We start from the raw sequence: 23,288 nt of genomic DNA, 5'->3' as shown, positions 1-23,288 counted from the left end.
CTAGACTCCTCTGGTTTGCTTTCTTAAATCAAACCAGGGAGGGACTGTTTCCAAGGGCATGTACCACTTGCACCAGGGGCAGTGGTTTTAACCTAGGGAAGGGTAGTTTCAGATTGGGCATTAGGAAGCAGCTCTTTACTATGAGGGTGCTGGAAGAGGTTGCCCAGGGAGGTGGTGCAGACCCCATCCCTAGACACAGAGTCAAGCTTGATGGGGCACTGAGCAACTGAAATCAGTTGGTGATGTCCCTGCTTACTGCAGAGGGGGTGGGCTAGGTGACACTTGAAGGTTCCTTCCAACCCTGTGCATTCTATTCTGAGTGTGTGAAATGAGACCACTTGGGTCCTTCGAGCCTGGACTGTCTTCTCCTGCTGGCTGTAGACACCTGGCCTTCCCCTGACATTGTTCTATTTCTTCAACTCTTTCTTCGCCTCAAGACATGCTTGAATTCTTTCTTGTGTGTTTCGGAGTGGAGGAAAATCCATAAGAACACACTTGCAAACAATTAATTGCCTCTAGTTTTACTATGTGTAATACCTTTCAGTGAAGCTCCAGAGGATTTCATGAGCTTTGAGAGCAGCTCTGCAGGAAGCTCATATCCAAATTAAAAGCTTTTCCAATTGTATGTTATGAGAAGACTCCAGAGGGGCTGGGGAGCAATTCCATCTTGAAGGTATCTATCTATTTTAAGATAAACACTTGTGTCAAAAATAGCTCTGTGAAAAATCCATTGTCTTTTTCTTCCAATTGACTTATTTGCAGAATTTCATCTGAGAGAAGCCTGACAAGCTCTGTGTTTTGTCAGGCTTCCCACATCTGTGATGCACTGCATTGCTTATTTCCCTGATGCTTTACTTCATCTTCTAAGAGAAGCAGCTAAGGATGTTCTAGATAACCATTTCATGTTCCTTACCCACAGGAAACAATGTAAAAGCCCCAAACAATGAGAGTATTCTCAAGCCACTGGGTATGGAGCAAAACTAGAAAGGGGTAGATTCAGATTGGATCTCAGGGAGAAATTCTTCCCCATGAGGGTGGTGAGGCACTGGAACAGGTTGCCCAGGGAAGTGGTGGAAGCCTCATCCTTGGAGGTTTTTAAGGCCAGGCTGGATGTGGCTCTGAGCAACCTGATGTAGTGTGAGGTGTCCCTGCCCATGGCCAGAGGGGCTGGAACTGGCTGATCCTTGAGGTGCCTTCCAACCCTAACAATTCTGTGATTCTATGAAAAAATAAGACTTCAGAAGCTGATAAAGTTCTTCCTTGGTCTTTAAAGGACCATTTCAGCCTCTCCTTTTTAACAAGGCATCTGTAGCAAGCTGTTTGGTCAGATATTCCTTATTCACAGTCAGCTTCTTCTGGCATTAGCTGGTTTAAGAGCACAAAAAGTAAACAGCATAGGGTCCTGTTAACGGCCTCGTAACGCCACAAGGCGATCCGCTGGAACGTGAGCTTTTTGTGAGCAGTTTGACTTACTCAAGTTCACGGTGAAAAGCCAACAACCCTGATAGACCCTTCTGCATCATCTCGGAGACAGCGAGCTACTTCTTAACTCCTGGTTTGTGCTCCCGGTGTAATAACTATGCCTGTGCATGTTACCTTCAGTAACAAAAGCAGGGTGGAAAATACAGTCATTTAGTTAGTGAGAGTTAAAAGGTCGTTTCCCCTTGATGAAAAGCTTGTTCTGTCAGATAAGTGGCCGCTACGCACTCCGTAAAACTGGCAGCCCTTCAAAAGCTTTCATAAATTAAAGGCATTGTTTGAAGACAAAGGCGATAAGATCATTTGCCTCCCCTTTAGTCCTACAAACCTTTCCGGTGACCCTTTGATATTAAAATGAAGAGTGCTTTAAATTGCTTTATTGTCACATCCCTAATGAGTGCTGCCCGACGCTCACTTTTAAAGACTGAAACTCTGCTGGAATTATATTGTGTAAAATCTTGCGATATGTCTCCACGAAGGGGGTTCGCTCGGCTTTCCTCAGGGTTTTTATGAACTCCGTTTTAACAAGGCAGGGTTTTCACCGGATCTCTGCAGCAGATTAATAAAGCTTTATAAACAAGCTACCTATGGAAAATCTATGTTCTCTCTGAACTCCGTGCTGGAGCTGTACAGGAGCAGAAAAATTGCTCGGGAACTTTTTATAGCCGGGGACTGCGCAGCTGTGTATTATTGCATGCTCTGATATATCTTTCCTTAGAGGAATAGATTCTTATTTCAAAGCTTTTTCTTCTTTTATGGCTCATTTAATATATTCCATTTATGGGAAAAATTATATGAATATTCCGTAAATCACTTGATTATTTTCTTTTTCCTAGTAAGAAGTAGGGAAATTCACAGGTTTGTAACATCTTTATTGAAAAAAAAGAAAATCCTTTAATGGCCAATAAGCATTACGTACTGTAGGCAAGCTCGATTATCACTGACCTCCTTCATTACCCTAGAAATTGTTGATTTTAACCTTACTTCCACTCTGTTTTGGAGACTCTTTCTAATAATAGCCTTTTATCACTCTGACCCGCACCCAAAAGCCAATGTAAACAAGACCATCCTGGTTTGCAATACACGTGAATTCTATCCCCAGATGGTTACCGAATAATTAGTACAAAATCCTCACCTAATGGAGCCGCTTCTGTGCTAACGGTCAACAAGGGAATCCAACAGAGGTAGGCAGCAAGTTGGAGATACTGCTGGAAAGGAAAGGGCTGCTGCATATTGCCCCAGAGAGGTTTTATCCGTGCCTCTGCCGTTCCTTACAAGTTAACTTCGGAAGTACGAAACTTTGCAGGGAAAGCCCTCAGCCTGCCTGCCTGCTTCAGTTCCCCTCCCGCCCCCATTAATCCCACCCATTCCAAGAGGGAAGCCCTCCATCTATACTCAAACCACACTCACCCAGGCAAACAGCCCGGCCCAGAGCATGTCCCCCTGCAGCTGCTGGGGTTGCAGCTGCTCCGATTCACACCCCGTAGGACCCCCGCGGAGGGCAGAGCAGCACAGCCCGTCGCGCAGGGCAGGAGGGGAGCTGCAGAGGTGAGGGCTGCGAACCAACGGTGCCTGCACCTGGTGGTTCTAAAGCAGCCAACAGAACTTCAGATGATTGCAACTACATCTGACATCGTGTTCGTAGGAGAGGGGTTTGAAATGTGCTGGAGTGTAAGAATGCAAAGAGTTTATTTTTAATTCTGGTTCCTGGAGGTTACTTGTATGGAATCTACTGGAGAAGCTCAACATGAGCTGTCAATGTGCACTTGCAGCCCAGAAAGTCAACCAGATTCTGGGTTGCATCAAGACAAGTGTGGCCAGTAGGTCAAGGGTGGTGATTCTCCCCCTCTACTCAGTTCTGCTGAGACCCCACCTGGAGTACTGCATCCAGTTCTGGAGCCCCTATTACAAGAGGGATATGGACATGCTGGAACGTGTCCAGAGGAGGGCCACCAGGATGATCAGAGGCCTGGAGCACCTCTCTTATGAGGAGAGACTGAAGGAGTTGGGGCTGTTCAGTCTGGAGAAGAGAAGGCTCCAAGGTGATCTTATTGTGGCCTTCCAGTATTTGAAGGGGGCCTACAGGAAAGCTTGGGGGGGAACTTTTTATGATATCAGGTAGTGATAGGACTGGGGGGAATGGAATAAAGCTGGAAGTGGGGAGATTCAGACTGGATGTGAGGAAGAAGTTCTTCACCATGAGAGTGGTGAGAGTCTGGAATGAGTTGACCAGGGAGGTGGTTGGGGCCCCATGCCTGGAGGTGTTTAAGTCCAGGCTGGATGTGGCTCTGGCCAGCCTGATCTAGTGTGAAGTGTCCCTGCCCATGGCAACGGATGATCCTTGTGGTCCCTTCCAACCCTGACAGATTCTATGATTCTATGAACTGTGTGGTGCAAACAGCAGTGCTGAAGGTTTGTGTCTTGGGTTGCTGTCTGCTCATTCAGAGGATAGTCTTTTGCTACTGAAATGAAGTGCAGCAGCATTTGCTCTGCCAACCCACCCAAAAAATGAGTTGCGTGTTTCAGGAGGTCGCCTCAGCAGCAGTAATGACAGCAGCAGAAAACAGAAGCAAGCAGCAGTGGGAGAATCCAATCACTCATGGTGCTCCATCACCATGGGTTGTCTGGGGAGGTGGTGGAGTCACTGTCCCTGGAAGTGCTTAAAAAAAAGACTGGATGAGGTGCTTAGTGCCGTGGTCTAGTTGGTTAGATGGTGTTGGGTGATAGGTTGGACTTGATCTCGAAGGTCTTTTCCAACCTGGTTAATTCTGTGTTTCTGTGCTCACATTTTGGGAAGTTTAGTTTCACTGGGGAGCAGCCTGCTGCTTCCATGTGGGTCTTGTGTGCTGCTTCGAGTCAGTGTGAGCCGTGTTTAGCGTATGCTGATGCATGTGTGCAGCATGGGGACTTTGCTCTGAATCACTTGCTCTGCTCTGATGTTTTGTTTAGACAGCCTTGCATCCCCCCAGCTCCTCAGTGTTTCCCACACCTGCCAGCACTTCTTTTCTTTGGCTTGTCAGGTTGGGTATTTTGTGGCTGCTGGTTGAAGTGAAGGCACTGTGAATTGTCTGATCATCACAGTAACAGACGAGGCACTCCATGCAAATCTCTGCGAGGAGCGTTTAATCTAAAAGAATAAACAAAGTCATTAAAAATACTCTGCAGCACAGCCAGGTAGTTTCAAATATTGTTCATCTGGCTTAACTATGTCCCTTAAGGGACTTTATCACCAGATTCCTTGACAGAAATGTAGGTTGCACAAGGAGAAACTTCTAAAGCATTTTTCTTAATTTGGAGTTTGGGTTTTGATGTTGCAAAATCTCTGCTTTGAGTAGTCCATTGGATTAGCCATGCCTGTGTCTTAGGCCTGACTTGTAGCCCTCTGGGAGTCTTTGTGAATCTTTCCATTGCACTTACAGACTTCAGGTTATATTACTTCAAGATCTTCAAGATTCCAAGCCCAGTGTTTGTGATTTTTTTTTTTTCTCCTAAGAGATCCTCATGCAATCGTTGGATACCAAAGTATGGCAAATGCCAGAATTCCAGCTTCTGTTACACAGGGCATAGTTTCTGCCTGTGCAATGGCTTTTGCAGTTAGTCCTTGAATTTATCTGTGGCACTTCCTACATGCAGACAGAGTGCAAGTTTGGCCTGAAAGGTGTTGCCTAATATTTAATGTGAAAAGACTGAAATCTGATGTGGGTTGAGATTTATCCTTATCAAAGTATTGGCAACTAAAATCAATTTACAACAAAGCAGGAGAGCTTTTTATAAACCCTCCAGCCTTTTGGATGCTGAAAGCAAAAGTAACCAGGAAAAAACACAGAAATAGAAGATATTGAAGGCAGCAGGAGTTGCTCAGCAGCTCAAATCCAGAAATGACCTTTCTGGGTGAAGGGATTGGTAGTTAGTGGCAGGAGAACACCCATGTCCGAGCTGTGGCTGCTGGAACTGGCTGGGGATCTCTCACCAGAGTCTTTTCTTTTCAGAAAAAAATTGTGGTTGCCACAAAATCAGTAGGAAAGAAATAAATATTTCAGACATATTTCCTTGGTCTTAGATCAGCTCAGTGTTTTTTTTTTTTTTGTGAGGTGCCCTGCTGCCTGAATTAGTCATGCTCCTATCTTCCACAGGAGCTACTCCAGCTTCTGCAAGCTTCATTTATTGTGCATTTAACTAATATGAATTAGCTAAAACCAGCCAAACTCACCTGAACTTTGATTATTTGTCTGTAAAAGTAATATTAATAAATATGGAAGCATCCAATGCTCTCACAGAGTGGGAGTTCTCAAAACACTTTCATGTTGGTGGATTGATCCAATGACACAAAGTAGAACAGGGTAAGGGAAATGCCCTTTTCCTTTGCCTGTTCTCCCTAAGTCTTTACTTATTTTGACTGGGTAGTGAAAAGAAAGAGTAAGAAAAAGGGCTACTCATAGCCTTGATTCTGGAGAGATAACACCAACAGGAAACCACTATTGCTCAGAAAAATTGCAGGCTGAATTTTCCCATGGAGTGAAGTTTCCATTTAGGAAACAGTTTCCTTTGAGCTGACAGCAGAAGGCCTCTCACAGGAGATTTTCATCAGCGTTAGCCCTGGAAAGGCACCAGCTGCAAACATGTTGCTGCTGCCTTGAACCTTTCCATTCAGCTTTTCTCTGAAACTTTTTGTTTTGAAGAAATCAAAATCATAAAGAACAACCAGTTCAGGGCCATTCCCCCCATTCCCCACCAAGAGATCTTCCAGACAGCAGTAATAGTAAGAGTCAGAGCAGAACCATCAGATCTAACAAGTAAAGGTGGGAATTTGGCTTGGTTAAAACTGACTCTGCATAGATCTGCCATCTTTCCTTCCATCCTTCTTTGCCATCTTTGCTGTTACAATTTGAGTACCTGGAGCACTGTGTCTAGTTCTGGTGTCCCAAACACAGGAAGGACCTGGTGGAGCAGGTCCAGAGGAGGGACACAAAAATGACCAGAGGGCTGCAGAACCTGTGCTATGAAGACAGGCTGAGAGAATTGGCGTTGATCAGCCTGGAGAAGAGAAGGCTTCAAGGAGACCTTAGAGCAGCCTTCCAGTACCTGAAAGGGCCCTACAAGAGACTGGGGAGGGGCTGTTTGCAAGAGCTTGTACCAACAGGACAAGGGACAATGGTTTCAAGCCAGAGCAGGGTAGACTGAGGTTGGACATTAGGAAAAAGTTCTTTACCATGAGGGTGGTGGAACGCTGGAACAGGTTACCAGGCAGGTAGTGGAAGGTGAGGCTTGATGGGGGTCTGAGCAACCTGATCTAGTTGGGGATGCCTCTGGTTACTGCAGGGATGTTGGACAAGATGACCTCCAGAGGTGCCTTCCAAGCAGTGCATTCTCTGATGCTGTGATCCTGTAAGAGAGTCTAGTGAGTAGAGGTTGTGTTCCAACAAAGCTCTGTTATGGCAAGTGGCCTTGGCAGAGGTCCTCTCAAGCAGACCTGGTGGTTGCTTCTGCTTCTTTAACACATATGTTGATTCTTCAAGGCTTTTAGACCACTGAACAAGCAAGGGGTGCTAGGAGTAAATACCCCCCTTCTCCCCCCACCTTCCCCCATCACAGCTGCACTGAAAATACAACAGAAATTGGATCAAAATGTAAAATATGGCCAAGTAGGGGGTGAATGAAAACAAGTGGCAGAGATGGAGGTGTATTGCAGTGCAGATCACTCCTCTGGTTTGGTGCAGTTGCCTCTCCATGGTCACTTAGGCATTGTTCATTCAGGCATTGGAGTGTGCTGCCCAGGGAGGTGGTGGAGTCACCAGCCCTGGATGTGTCGAAAGGTGGTTTGGATGTGGTGCTAGGGACTATGGTTTAGGGATGACCCTTGTAGAGTAGGGTTGTGGGTTGGACTTGGTGATCCTGAGGGTCTTTTCCAGCCTGAATGGTTCTGTGATTCTGTGACTTAAGAAATAAAAATCTTACAGTTTCTTTGTAGAGGTGTTAGGTTAACCTGGGCATTCATGAGCATGCTGGTCACTAGCACATTAACTCTGAGGATTAGCTTTAAGAGGCAGGAATCTCAATAGATTTCACAGGGACAGTTAGATTCCTCCACAGGACACTCCCCATAGTTTTAGGGTTTCTAATAAATCCCCTGGGGAAACCTCACTGCATCACTGTGGAGGAAACCAAGGCATGGCAGACTGCTTTTTTTTTTTTTTTTTGCCTCTCCTCCCTGCCATCCATACCATGCACACATAGGGAATGAGCTTTAACAATGTTGTTAAAACATTTGCAATGGAACAAATAAGAATTTTATTTGCTGCTCCCAGTAACAGATGTTTCACTCCATAACCTTATCACAGATTAGGCTGCTCTGGGAAAGGCAGAGATTTATTTTGAGGTGTTTTTCTTTCATCTCTTTATAGTTCTGTTGATGATTTTAAATGTTTGTGCTATTGGTACTTACATACAGTAAGTGATAAATGATATATTACACCAACAGCTCCAGGAAGCTGAATTGCCTTCTTTTAGTGAATTTACTGCCTTGAAAGGTAACAGATTGATAGCACCAGTGAATGAAATCCTCTCGTTATCACCAGAAGAAGCAGAATATGGGCATTGCAAATATTTTCCAGACCTATAAATCAGCTGTGGTACCTCCACTATCATCCACAGGGACCTGCTGCTCCCTGCTGTTATTTATTTATTTTATTTTGTCCTAGAACTTCTTCCTCTAGGGATTTGCATTGAGTGCAAGAAGAGGAGGGTGGTGGCACATCTCATGAGATTCTCTTTTCTTTGTTCAACTTCTCATAGTAGAAAAGTATCACAAGTTGGTGGTGAGTGGTGACCTGGAAGTACAAGAGGAGCTGCTGAACCAAACAGTGTGGTTTCAGCCGTGGGTGGGAAACTCTCCTATGGCTCTTAGGGAAACTCTTTATTAAAAATCTCACCTTTTTTACTGCTAATATTGTCACAAACTTCTATGTGGCCACTGGCACTATCCCACCTTGGAAGTGACTGAAAGTAAAGAAATGTCAGAAATCCAGGGCTGGATTCTCTCAGCTATATTTACTCCATTGTCTTCAGTGGAGTTAGGCTGATTTACACACAGCAGCCCACAGGAAAAACAAGTGTCCAACAGTGCTCAAAAAGACCTTGCAGGAGGTAAGGGTCAATTTATAGCCAGCCCAATAACTTATTTTCCACAAGGCTTCCTCCGTTCAGTATTCTTAACCAGACAGTTCGCAAATTCCAGGTTTTCATCTTTGGAGGTGGATAAAAATCAATTTGTGACTGACTTTAGCTGCAGGAAGCGTGTGGAGGGGAAAGCAGGTGTTAGAGGCAAACAGAAGCACTCCAGACACATGCCTTCAGCTCTTATCAAAAACAGTTGTCTCTTAAATTCATCTCTTGGGCAGAGATTTCATCTAACTCAGCTACCTTTGAGAACCTTGTAATATCACACTAATAGAAGAATATTTATTGTTATAGACCTGTAACATTTCAGAGGCGGTGAAGGTTTCTGGAATAGCTCCTATTTTGGGCAGGGTTTTTTTACTATGGCAAGCATTCACCCCAAATATCCCATAAATTGGAATCATAACTCTGCTTTACAAACCTGTTTGGCTTTCTGGGCAGTAGATAACAGGCTGCTCTTAAATAATTGTGTTGCTGTCTCACACCATGCATAGATCTCTCTCAGGCTATTTTCTCAATGCTTCCTTTCTTCTGGTCCAGCTTTCCTGCTGTCATCCATTTCAACAAGCATGGACATTTTTATGGCCTCATCTTGGATTACCTGTTCTCACCCACATTTTTAAAGGGGCATTTCACCTTCACAACAGCCCTTGGCCTCTAATATTCATAGAACTCAGATCTGGCCTGCAGTCAGTTATTCCTGTAGCTGCCTTCCACAGACACTTTTTTATCCTCCCAGTTTTACTGGGAATGTGAATTTTGTTTTTAACCACCCAGCAGTTCCTCAGTTGTTGCTTTGGAAGGGTCATGGAAAAAATACAGAATGCAGCAGAGGAAATACTTCATTTTCCAGCATTATTTTTCATCTTGGCTCCAAAACTGATGCAGTGCAGGTACCTGAATTAGTCTGTGCAAGCAAATCTCACACATGCATTATGCTGCCTATTTATATAAACCCAAGGAAAACATTTTTGCTTTATTAGGGACTTTAATCACATTTACCTGTTTGGATTTGAGAGCATCAGCGTCACATGATAGGTTTTGCACAGCTCACTGCCTGTTAATTGAATTCTCTAACTCAGCCTCTAATTCTACCTTTTAATGGTTGAAAGCCCATTAAAGCAGCTATTTCTCTGAGAGCTGTGTGGAAAAGGTGATGGTGGTGGTTTTGTCCTGACTGGCTCTGCTGCTCATCCTCTGCTCTGATGGGGCTTCAGTCTCTCAGCCCCTTCAGTCTCAGCCTGAGGCCAGAGCAGCACAAGACAATGTTCAGAAGCAGGTTCAGGATGGAAATCAGCCAGACTTGCTCTGAGTACATCACCCATAATAAGCACTCCTCTCTACTATTATGTATTTGTCTATATTATCACATATTAATCTATATTATTATCAGTCTATTATTTATTAGGAGGTTTCTTTTCAGCATTAAAAATACTTTGAGAAAAGTTGGGCCAAACCCTTTTTCTATGGAGCTGGGGAGACTTGGTGAAGCTAAGCAGGTTGTTAGAAGATTGCACAGGGAGGAGGAAATCTCTTTTTTTTTCTGCCCAGCATGCATTGAGTTCTGTACAGCTCTGGACCAAGCAGAAGCAGATTAGGTTACAGCACACTTCTCCTCTTCAGCCATAAAAAAATGAAGCAGGAGTTTGCCCCTTTGCCAAATTTGCTTTCCATTTGCAAGCTGTGCAGTTGTAATCACTGCAGGTAATGGCATCTCACTGCAGAGTTAACTCAATGAGTAGCACTGAGGGACGTGGAACAATGGTTCACTTTGTTACACAGTTAGCAGAACTGAAAATATCAATGGCTAAATGATGACTAAGTGCCACTGGCTAAGTTATCCAGGTAGCTGATTTTCTAACTCCATCTAAATGTGCTTTACTGTTTTGTAGACTCTGTAATGTCTTTCCAATGGTCCATTTTTTAATTTATTCCAGAATATGTCATCTTACCTTGTTGCTTGGCCAAGAGCCAAGTGTAACAAATGCTTTGCCAAATAATAGGTCTAGGATTAGAGAACAAAGTCATCCATCATCGAGCCACAGGCTTTCTTATGTTTCCAATAAATTGTTCCAGTGCAATTTCCTTCGGTAATCCATCTTGAATCTCTGATGTTCAATAGCATTACACAACACTGAATTTACTACTGTGTTTAAATGTAGGCTAAATACCTGTGTGGAAACCAAGAGCTTGCACAGCCTCTTACAGAAGTTTTGATTGTGTCAGGGCCATAAAATATTTAAGGCATAAGCCAACTACTCTTTAGCTGAAGAGGAAACTTCTGCTATTCCCCCAGTGCTCATTAGCAAGTCTGCAGAACTTTCCTGACAAGCAGCTGGTGCTGGGCAGTGCTTGACGTGATGAGCAGCAGTCTGCCTTGGCACATCACAGATAACTCTCTCTGGAGTGGGTCACAGAACAGCAATTGGCTCTTTCATGGTGCAGGAGCTGTTGCATTAACCGTCTTTCCAGCCTGAGGATAAAAGCCACCTTGCTATTCCCAGGTGAGCATCCTGGTCCTAGAGAACTGTACACTAGGTGCTGGGGATGAGCAAGTGAGTAATAAGGGACATCAGTGATGCAAAGAGAACCCAAGAGGCATTTGGGGAAGCCACAGTTCCTTTTGTAGCATGACTCACTAAATAGAAGAATTTAATCCCTGTGATGTTACCTTTCTCTAGCTTTAAAAACATTATTTAAGTTGTGTGAAAGATGAATTGATCCAATTGATCCAGTAAGGTTCAGTTTCATAGGCTCACTGAGACACTGCAGTCCAAGCAGTTCTATAAACCAACCAACCAATGGAAATACCTTTGGATATGTGCTGGCTTTCTTGAATTTTAAGATGTGAGACAAAAAGGAAATTATTGTGAGTTCTTCTGATTCTAGAAGATGAAATAGGAAGATCATTTTATCACTAGTTGCTCTGAGACTGTCTTGCCAAAATTGAGGCTGTGTTGAGCTGGGAAAAGAGTTGGGATTTCGTCTTAAAATGGCAGTGTGGGTGCATATTCTGTCACCCTAAGTCCCACTAGCAGTGCTCCCAGGATGTGATGAAACAGAGGGACAGCTCCAGAGAAATGCCTGACCCTCAGCTCCACAGATGAGTGTGCAGAGAGCTTCCAACCTTTCATCAGGTTTGCCAATTTGTGAGGTGAAGACAGACGTGAGTGCTGTGTGAGACACTAGCATGAGATCCAGCAGCACATCCAGGGCAGAGAGTGAAGGCACTGGCTGCTCAAAAAGACACATCAGGAATTTCTGGCATACCTGTAGCGTTTCAGCAACACTTCCAATTTTCAAATGTCACTTTGTGATAGACTGCAAATAACTAAAAATGGTTAGATACACTGCTTGGAAATGGGCTTGGTGAAAAATTTGATCACAGACAGAAAGGAGTTCTTTAAAAAAAACTACTGGTAACAGCAGGTAAAAAGTTAATGAGAAACATGTCAATAATTAATTCTTCCTCTAGAGCCAGAAAAGATTTGTTGTTGCTGCTAATGGACTGACAATATAGGTGGTATTGTCTTTTCTGAAGTAAGCACTGAATCACTTGATCCCCACACAAAAGAAAATAATTTGCTGCACCAGTAGCTTGATTAGTGTTTGTATTCCCAGCAAAGAATATTTCCTTGGGTTAACCATAGCAGCCTGCCTTGATGATGTGCAGGGGATGGCAGAGCTAAATTGGCACTTCAAAATAAGCAGCATTCCTCACATCCAAAATACTGCAGAAGGAAAATATGGGGGGAAAAAAAAGAGAGAGAGAGAGAAGGAAAAAAAAGTCTGGAACTTTGTATTGGGGAAAAAAAATTCCCCCCAAAACAAACAGAAAACAATTGCAAAGCACACAGAATTATGTAAGATGACCCATCTGTAATTAGTCACAGGATCACAGGAAGTTAGGGGTTGGAAGGGACCTCTGGAGATCCCAGAGTCCAACCCCCTGCCAGAGCAGGACCATAGAATTCAGCACAGGTTGCACAGGGACACATTCAGATGGGTCTTGAAAGTCTCCAGAGGAGACTCCATGACCTCTTTGGGCAGCCTGCTCCAGTGCTTTGTGAGTAAGGAAAAGTTTTTCTTCATGTTGAGATGGAACTTCTTCATGATGAGGTGTAGTTTACATCCATTGCCCCTTATCCTATCTCAGGGCACAAGTGAGCAGAGGCTGTCCCTGTTCCTTCCTTCCTGACCTTCAGCCCTCAGATGTTGATAGACATTGTTCAGATCCCCTCTCAGTCATGTCTCCAGACTAAACAGCCCCAGGGCTCTCAGCCTCTCCTCACCAGGCAGTGCTCCAGTCCATTTAGCATCCTTGTAGCCCTCTCTTGGACTCTCTCCAGCAGATCCCTGTCCCTCCTGAACTGGGGAGCCCAGAACTGGATACAGTATGCCAGGTGAGGTCTTACCAGGGCAGAGTAGAGGGGGAGGAGAACTTCCCTGGATCTGCTGGACACACACCTTCCAATGCACCCCAGGGTCCCATTTGCTTTCTTGGCCACAAGGGCACGTTGCTGTCACATGGACAACTTGCTGTCCACCAGGACTCCCAGGTCCAAATGCACTCAAACATGTCTGCCTCCTCCTCCAAGTGGAGCTCTTTGAAGAGTGTTATCAGGAGAAGCTGTACTCTTCCTTCACTTAATGTACAGACCATACAGAGTCATCACAGCTGGAAGGTCACTCAAGTCAAAGTGATTTTCAGCATCCCAGATGTTCAGATGTGAGCATCTCAGCACTGAGCTGGAAATGCACTCTCCCTACATCATCTGACAAACACTTTGGCTATATGACAGTAGTCTCCCATCTGACATTATGGTATTAAGTAATGTGATTGCTCTCAGCTGCCCTGGTGAAGAGAATTCCTACGCAGTTCCGCTGAACTTAGAAATTTCTTGCAGGCTTTCTGAGTACGTTATCTGCATGGCATTAGCAGCTGTGCCGAGGCACATACATCTCAGGGACAACACCTACCTTGGCATGAACCAGGGAGTGGCTTGGGGATAGGTAACAGGTTTTAAAAATGCATTAAAAATTGTCTTCAGGTTCTCCCTATGTAAGTTAGACAGTCGGCTGCTGGTTTGGCATCATTCACGTGTGACAGACACCAATAGTGTTCAGTCATAATAAATGTGCAGGATCTACTACTGCTGTGGATGGAGAAAATGCACTTTGGCTATCTGATGTTATTAATTTTCATTTATATGTAAATATAAGAGAATAAATAGATTAGGAACAAAAAGAAAAAGGATATTTTTCTGAGAGCCAAAGTGGGTTTTGTGAGACTAGGGACTTACCACCATTCAGCTGTAAAAGTATACATTTAATACTAGACAGAAATGAATCTAAAAGCCACCCAGAAGGAGGGGAGGGAAAACCCCAGTGAGTCTTTTCAGCTGTGGTTGCATTGATCATTAGAGGAGAAAGCCCTGGCCAGTGCCCCAACAGGGATGCTGCCGCTGTACCTGTGCCCGCAGGACCCGCCCTGAGCCCGCCCCGACCCTTAGTCTTACATCAGCAACTCTCCTGCAGAGCTCTGCGCAACCAAACGGCCGAGCTCGCATCCAGCCTCACCCTTCCCACCCGGCAGCGGTTCCTGGTGGCTGGCTCTATCCTGCCTCCAGGCAAAGCTCTACAGCTCAGGTAGCAGACTACATCTCCTCTGGACATTTCTTCCCCGCCAAAGGAAAGCTTTTAGAGTGTCGGTAGCAGAGCCAGGAGCGTGAGAAGATGTAATGACTTCATCCTCCTTTCTGCTACCCCGTGGGGGTCTGGGCTGGCTGGAGGCACTGTCGTCTGTCATAACTTTGTGAGAACTCTAAGGGCTAGTGGAGTGCAGGGAGCTTGCCTGGCTCCAGCAGCTCTCTCTCTGCAGGACGAGGAAATATCAGTGGGTTTGGTGTAAGGGCTGTTACTCAGTTTAGGGCACAGCAACAGTCTCCTCGCATTAAGGGCCGCGTGTTTCAGCCTTGTTCCTGCCTCCCGTGAGAGCTGCTTTCTGCTCATCCAGCCGTTAGCCGATCTGATCGCTTGGTGGGGGAGGGCAGGGCAGGAATGCTCGCTGTGGTACCAGCCACCTCATCCTCCGTTGTGCCTTGGGCTGTAGGAAATGATGTGCCTTAGCCGTGTTAGCTGAGCTGATGGGCTTGGGGCTTTTCAGCGTGGTTTTTGCGGGACCTCTGCACAACAGCTACCCCACGCTGCTGCTGAAATTTCTGTCAGAGATGAGGTCGGAAGGAAGCTACAGAAAGCCTAATGCAGCAAACAGCAGGAGAGCCTGTAGCACTTGCACTTGCTGCAAGAGTAATTCCTGGGTCTTTGTCCAATGCTGTTCCCACATCTGGCCATGGCATGCATCTCAGCTTGTCAGTGGATGTTGCTTTTTCTGGGTTTCTGCTTTGCAGGCTTGGTGTGTGCACCTGACCCAGCAACAGATCTGTAACAGCAAAGGATGCCAGCTCTGGTGGGAACCACATTGCTGCATCTTTCCCAGGGCACAGCTGCTGGGCTGATGCTGCTCCCTGCACAGATGCTGTGAGAAATGTTCCCTAATTCCCCACCCCTGCACATCCACACAAGGCAGTCATTGTTTATTCTGGCCCTGCTTAGCTTTGTCTCAGACAGAAAGCAGCCTGGAAACACATCAGTCAGTAACAAAAATTATGGTGAGTTACCTGGTGGGGGCTTACCAGGCATCTTCTGGTATGGACCAGAGGAGCTGTGGCTGGCAGCAGTGCTGGCTTTGGTGTGGTCAGGACCTTGCTGCTGGCTGTGTGGAGCAGCTACCCAGTAGATGGTGGTGGTGTTATTTCAGCTCCTCTGCTGTTTTTACCTCAGCTACTGTGCTGTTACTTCGGCAGCTCGGCTCTGCGCTCCCTGGAAACAGCTGCAGCAGAAGTTGCTTTAGGGTCTCGCAGCTCCTAGAGCTGCTCTTAGAGGTTGTTTTCTGCAGCATCCTGCTATTCCTTCTTGCAAAAATACATGGTACTGATAGAGATGATACTATTTATAACATCCAAACAGTTGTCTGGATGAAAAGGCTGATGACAGGAGCAAGGGTTCCTTCTCAGAAGCAGGAAGGAATATTTCTTTGAAGGATCTCTTTCCCAGAAAAAAATCAGTCTGGGCTCCAGCCCTGCTCTGGTAGTGCAATTACCTTCCAGGACTTCCACTTTTCTCTGAAGCTTACGCAGGATAACATAATTACTCCTGCTCTTCACCAGCAATACCCAGCCCTTTCTTTTTCAGCTCTTTCAATATTTTTACTCTTCCTTGATTCCTGTCCCACCTGAGCAGATGCCTCATTAGATTTGCTGACTTTCCTGTGTCTCTCTTTTGCCGTCTGTATTGTATTTTCTTTCTCAAGCTGCTGGCTGCATCTTGAAATGCAGTAGCTCAGCTCCTGGCTGTTTGGCTCTCATGGAGTAAGATCCCACAAAGGAATAGTAAATCCCATTGCATATGATGGTGTTTCCCACTTTGGATGGGAGCTAGAGGGGAGAAACATATTTTTTTGGGGTGGAACCTCTCTTTACAAGCACTAAATCAAGTTGTACTTCATCTATTTGCTTATTTTAAAAACTATAGTAGCCATTGCAGAGGGTCATGGTCAGCCACCAGCTGGAAAAGATCATACAAAGACAGTCTGAGAAACTGCATCTCTCAGCTGACTAGCTGGTAGCTGAGGCAGGAGACATTTCAGTGCCAGCTTTTTGAGCTGCTCTGTGTATTTAGTTAGCTGCTGTGTGTCCTCATGAATACTTTATATGAACTTTAACCTGAAACATGATGCAAGGAACCTTTGTGCTGCCAGCAAGAACAGAAATCTGAAGTGCTTGCTTGGGTCTTAGCTTCCACAATGTAATGGTAGGAAGCAATGGCTGGTTGTGAATATTATCTACCACTAGGTTCTATTGAGAAAAAATTAGGACCAGACTTGTCTCTTGCTAGAGACAGTACCTTTAGCAACACCTAGGAGCCCAAGCAACCTTTGCCATGAGTGCCCTGCAGTTCAACATCTGTCTGTGTCAGCATGATTTTGCTAGCACTGCTTTGCTGACTTTTTGGGCATGAATCAATCTGCTGTGCTTTTCACATCTGTAGTGGCCCAGGCAGAGCTGTGGCTGGATGCTGGTGGGAGGCATGGCCACACTGGTCACTCTCCAGTTGGCTGCTCTTGTGCTGCTGCTGCTGCATCCTGCTTCTCCTGGGCACCACGGAGGTGCACTGCACACCAGGCTGTTCGTACAGCAGACCAGCAGCTTCTTTGTGTCACAGACTGCCAGTACCAGCTGATGCCTCCAAGATGACTCTTGCTAGGTGGCTGTGAGCTTGTCCACCACTGTGCTGTTTACTCTGAGTGGTGCCAAAAGCAGGAGTCAGCCTCCTCTCATGATCCTTTAGGATGTGACAGCTTTCAGGGATGAATGCTGCTCCAGCTGCATTTCCTCACAGAGATCCAGAGGCCTTTATTCCCATTCCTGCCCTTTCCCAGGGAGTGCAATGATGGCTCCAAGTCACAGTGTGCTTGTGACTCTCTTGTTGCATTAGATATCTCCTGCAAGGTTGCATAGGGGTGATGCTGCATTTGCAGCTTGTGGCAAGTCTGGCCCTTGTGGGAGCTCCCAGAAATCTCAGTTTTGGGGCAGCCACAATGCAGGTACAGCTGAAGGCTGTGAGCGGGACCCAAACTTCTGTTTGCAGCATTTCCTCAACCTTCACAACCCACACATGATCAAGAGGCAGCTGCTGCTGCTGGAACCACAGAATTGTTTTGGCTATAAGAGACAAAATCACAGAATCATAGAATCGGTCAGGGTTGGAAGGGACCACAAGGATCATCTAGTTCCAACCCCCCTGCCATGGGCAGGGACACTTCACACTAGATCAGGCTGGCCAGAGCCTCATCCAGCCTGGCCTTAAACACCTCCAGGCATGGGCCCCCAACCACCTCCCTGGACAACCCATTCCAGGCTCTCACCACTCTCATGGTAAAGAACTTCTTCCTCACATCCAGTCTGAATCTCCCCACTTCCAGCTTTATTCCATTCCCCCTAGTCCTGTCACTACCTGATATCCTAAAAAGTCCCTCCCCAGCTTTCTTGTAGCCCCCTTCAGATACTGGAAGGCCACAAGAAGGTCACCTCGAAGCCTTCTCTTCTCCAGACTGAACAGCCCCAACTCTTTCAGTCTCTCCTCATAAGAGAGGTGCTCCAGGCCTCTGATCATCCTTGTGGCCCTTCTCTGGACACGTTCCAGCATGTCCATATCCCTCTTGTAATAGGGGCTCCAGAACTGGATGGGGTCTCAACAGAGCTGAGCAGAGGGGGAGAATCACCTCCCTTGACCTGCTGGCCACACTTTTCCTGATGCAGCCCAGAATCTGGTTGGCTTTCTGGGCTAAAGATGTTTAAGATCAAACCCAGCTATTGACCCAGAACTTCCAGGTCACTGCTAAACCATGTCTCTAAATGCCACATCTACACATCTTCTAAATCCCTCCAGGGATGGGGACTCCACCACTGCCCTAGGCAGTGTGTTCCAAAGCCTGACAACCCTGTCAGTGAAGAAATTTTTCCTAATGCCCAAACTAAACCTTTTCTGACTTGACTTGAAGCTGTTTCTTCTTGTCCTATCCTTTGTTGCTTTGGAGAACAGACCAAGACCCAGCTTCCTAGAACCTCCTTTCAGGTAGTTGCAGAGAGCATTAATGCAGGGCTGTAGCCTGGCTTGCAACTTTCCCATTCACAGCCACTTAGCCCTGCACAGTGAGGTATGAAAATGTAAAACACACAAGGCTGAGACTGCTTTAGAAGTACAGAATGTATTTTTTTTTTGTGTGATATAAGGCAATTTATATGTAAAACATCTATAATCACAAAAAGGTCTTAAATACAGTACTCAGATTGCAGCACTAAACCTCCTGTATCTGACAATGATAAATCAGCACATTAAAAACATGTCACTCAGAGAGCAGATGCTCCTTGAAGGGGAAACAAGGTTTGTAATGTGGAGTTAAAATAGTGGTGACATAAACAGGATCAGTCATGCACAGCTGCTCTGTGTCCCCAGCAGTGCCAGGCTGGGAGCTGAGGGGGTGCAGCAATGCAGAGTGCAGTGTGTTGCTATGGGCACAGCGACCTCTTCGCCAGGGCTGCCAGGACCATGTGTTTACAGGGGCAGACCCCACATGGACCCTGAAAGGAAGGAAGCCACTTGCTGCTCAGTTGGTAAATTCCACTCATTTGGCTCTAATAGGAATATCCTATCTCCTTCTTCCTTGTGTTCCAGGACTCAAATTCATTTCCAAGTTGTCCCAAGCAATCATAAACTGAACAAGCCTTACCCAGTTACCTTTATGAAAAAGCCTTTGGACCATATCTGTTCCTGGGCTTTTCAGTGCCCTTATACTGCACTTGATTTCCACATGGATGATCAGAGAGCAGCTTCTTGTATAAGCCAAGGGCAAAGAAGCTAAGGAGCTCTCTTGAAGTAGCAAACACAAACAGTTCCACTGCCCAGAGACAACCTTCCCAAAACATCACTGCTGAGAGTGGGATTAGTGCTCACCACACAGCCTGAAGCTGGCTCTCCAGGAGCTGGGATGTTTCACTCACATAGTGCAAAGGGCAGGGTCACAAGCTAACCTTCCTGGGAACTGGACCTTTAGAGTCATAGAAGTGTTGAGGTTGAAAGAGACTTGTGTGAGCTTCATGTCCAACCACTCCCCCAGTGCTCACAGTCCCACCACTGCTGCTAGAAGGGTCCCACTAAACCACATCCCTCAGTGCCACATCCACAAGCCTTTTCAATCCCTCAGGGATGGGGGTCTCCACCACCTCCCTGGGCAGCCTGTTCCAATGCCTGAGAACCCTTTCTGGGAAGAATTTTTCCCAAATCTCCAACCTGAACCTCCCTTGGCACAACTTGAGGCTCTTCTCTCCTCTCCTTGTTGCATGTGAGCAGAGACCAACTCCCACCTGGGTCCTTTGAGGTAGTTATAGATGATGATCAGGGGAGCCTTAGCTTCCTCTTATCAAGACTGAATAACCCCGCTGCCCTGAGCCCTTCCTCATGGGACTTGTGTTGAAGGCCCTTCACCAGCTTGCTTACTCTTCTTTGGACACACACCAGCACCTTGATGTCCTTCTTGTAGTGAGGAGATCAAAATGAACATGATGCTCAGGGTCTGGCCTCACCAGTGCTGAGCAGAGGCTGACAATCACACCCCCAGACCTGCTGACAAATCAGTCTCCAGTCTGTGCTTGCCTAGAGCAGTGAGGTGAGTGAAAGAGGCTTTCTAGTGCTGGGGTTTTTTTGGTTGGTTTGAGTTTTGTTTTTTTTTTCTCCCCCCAGTTCCATCTTATTGCTTTAGAAATAGATTTAAGAGTTAGATGCTGGGAAGCAGCTACGCCATCAAGCAGTGTCGGTCACAGAAGACTGAAGTATGTAATGCAGTGTGCAATTTAACAGGATTATCAGAAAGTAGTAGTTAAGGTTTTGTTCTACTAAATGTTCACCCATCCTCTGTCAAGTATTTCTAATTGCCAGGGGTTTAATGGCAATGTTTAACAGCCCCAGAACTCCAGGGTCTTTTAATATCTGCCACAACAGAGTTTTCAATTCTCATAATTCTGTCCTTAATTTCCATCTTCATAATTATTCTTCATTATAGCAACATTCTTAAATCTGACTCATCAAAGCAACATTTCCCCTCGTTTCACTTGACTTGCAGCTTAGGCTGGGATTTAACCTCTCAGCCATTTCACCCTACAGCCTCAATGAACAAACAAGAAATCACTTCTCTGGGCTCCCACATAAAAGTGTTGCTCTGTCAGAGTAAGGGGGACACAGCTAAGGGAGAGACACCCTGCAGGAAGACCTGGATGGGCTGGAAGTGTGCAGTAACAAGAACCATATGAAGTCCAACAAGAACAAGTTTAAGGTCTTGCACCTGGGAAAATATAATCCGGGAGTGCAGCATGGGCTGGGATCTACCCAGCTGGGAGCAGCCCTGTGGAAGTGGACTTAGAGGTCCTGATGGGCAACGAGCTCAGCGTGAGTGGACAGGGAGCTACAAGAGTGAGGAAAGCCAACTAGGTGCTGGGTTATGTGAACAAGGGCCTCACCAGCAGAGACAAAATCCTCATTATTCCCCCTACTCAGCATTTGTCAGGCCACACTTGGAATATTGTGGTCAGTTTTGGCCCCTGCTATAGCAAAAAGATGTAGAGAAGCTGGAGAGGATCCAGAGAAGGGCCTCAAAGATGGTGAAAGCTGCTGCACAAGGAAAGGCTGAGAACTGGGCTTGTTCAGACCTCAGAAAGAAGCTTCTGGGGCACATTATCAGCATGCTCCAGTATTTAATGGGTAGGTACAAAGAAGATGGAAACTCCCTTCTTAGAGGGAGTCACTCAGAACCGCCAGGGGGTGGTGGCTACAAGTTACTGCTGGGGACAAGACAAATTGTTTTCCTGATGAGAACAATCAGCCTTTGGAATAATCTCTAGAGCCAGGGAAAGGATGGATCCCCCAACAATGGACATCTGTAGGATCCAGCTGGACATGGTGCTGGGCTCTCTTGTCTAGCCCATGCTTTGGCCAAGAAAGGTTGGATCAGATGATCCCTGAGTTCCCCCCTCCCCTTGTTACCCTATGACAGTACAGAATAGGATCTCTAATCCTTGCAAGTCACTCACATCACAGCATGACTGAGCCTCAGAAACCCAGCACCTCACCAAAGCAGACCTGTGGCAGATAGCAGCCATCTCTGATGGCTCACCTGTCTGAAAAGAGCAGCAACCCATTTGATATGCTATAATTAACAATGACTGGGACACCAACAAGCTCCAGATTTTAATTTATGTAAGCTCATTATTTGCAATTCATTTTCAAAGGTCCTCAACATTTGCTCTTGAAAAATGTGATCAGCCTACAAAACATTTAGGTGCTCCCATGTCAGATCTGGCTTCTACTGGCTCTGACTGACCTCAGCTTGATGGCAAGCCCAGGATAATTTGTCTTCCTCAAAAAATGGCTTTCAAAGCCAGTGAAAAGGCTTGCTGCAACCAGTGGTGTGTTACTGTGTGAGGTCATTCCTGACCTCGCCTTGTGCTCTCTGAAGTCCATTTTTTTGCTGATGTTGAGGGAGCACACTCCAGCCCTCCAGCTCTTTGTCAGTGTGCTTTCCAAGTCCCTTCTGCAGTGCTCCACCAAAGTCAAGAACTCAATTTAACAAATTCACATCAGTAACAAACAGAACAAGCAAGTCGTGATAGGGATCAGGCTCTTTATCTTACTTTATATATTAAAATCATAGAAAGGTGTGGACAGGGCACTTTGGGACATGGTTCCATGGCCATGGTGATGTTAGATTGGACTCTTAGTAGTCCTTTGCAACCCAAACAGTTCTGTGATTCTATGATTGTAAAGGTCATGTAGTCCACCCCTGCTGCAGTAAGCAGGACCATCCCCACCTAGATCAGGTTGGTGGTTGTGGTTCTGTGGCATGGCTTCCCTTAAAGCCTCAGCCTAGAAGATTTCTACATGAAAACTGGAAGGAATTCCTACATCACAAGGCTTTAATCGAGGAAAACAGCAGACAGTCTGACTGCCAGCTCCTTCCCTGTAGGAAGCTGTGTGGTTCAAGGAGATTGTGTGGTGCAAGGAGATTGTGTGGTGCAATGGATGCAGCAACCCCTGAGAGCCACTGGAGCCTTGGAGTGTCTGTGGCCTTGTGGACCAGTTGCTTCACCTCCTTTGGCTTCATTCAAGCCAACTGGAAAATGAGAGGTAGCAAAGAGCCAGGGTGGAGGCTGGGCATGCTTAGAAAGGTAAACTACACAGGCATAATTTGTCACAGCAGTTCTGCTCAGTGCTGCCATGTGTGTGGTGCAGGCAAAGCCTTCCATGCACATACAGAGAGCAACAGGAATCTAGGAGATTTACAAGTGCAAGCCTGCAGGTTTTGGCTGTGTTATGCACTGAGGAGACCTTGCGAATGTCTAAAATCTACAGCTGCCAAAAATGCAGCCCACACTCAACTGCTGATTAATCTAAGGCCTCCCCTTTACACTTTCTGTTCATTTTAATGTCGGTGGTTAGTGGGCAAAAGACACAACTAAGGTAAAGCCTGCAGGTAGCTCATCCCAAGATGCTTTGGCTGGCAGCTGGAACACAACAGAGCAGGAGGCCTGGAAACCTGTTGTGTTTTTTTTCCTCCTGTCTGTATTCTTGCTGCCATTGATTCAGTGGTGACTGCACAGCCCCACCAGGAGGGGACAGAGCCATTCCCAGTAGACCTTAGGTAATACACTGGGCAGGTAATTGAGGCTCTGCTGAAAGGTCCTGACTAGGGAGGTGTAAATGTGTTCAGCCTGAAGCAAGCATTAAATCCATCCTTTCATTTCCACATTTCCTTGGCAGATCTGGAGCTCTCTGGGCACTTCATGCATGTTCTTGCATTAATGTGGCTGATGGTCTCTGGTGACAAGCTCAGTCTGACCCCTCTGAGGAAGTCCAGGAGTGCTCTGTAACACATTTCTGTTTATCCTCATGTCCCTGCCAGACTGAGCACAGAGCTGTGGCTGCCCAACCATCTCACCTGCCTCTGCCAAGAGATGAGCCGC

The 23,288-nt window shown here is 46.0% G+C and overlaps 1 pseudogene; it reads right to left on the bottom strand.

Moving 5' to 3' along the window:
- Window positions 1-2,711, bottom strand: part of LOC128967230 (von Willebrand factor D and EGF domain-containing protein-like) — a 193,543-nt pseudogene extending 190,832 nt beyond the window's left edge.
- Window positions 2,712-23,288: the final 20,577 nt, after the last annotated feature.

The sequence above is a fragment of the Indicator indicator genome, chromosome 5 (assembly GCF_027791375.1).
Source record: "Indicator indicator isolate 239-I01 chromosome 5, UM_Iind_1.1, whole genome shotgun sequence".
Taxonomy (NCBI): domain Eukaryota; kingdom Metazoa; phylum Chordata; class Aves; order Piciformes; family Indicatoridae; genus Indicator; species Indicator indicator.
The sequence above is the reverse complement of the archived record's forward strand: the minus strand, read 5'-3'. Positions and strand labels throughout refer to the sequence as shown.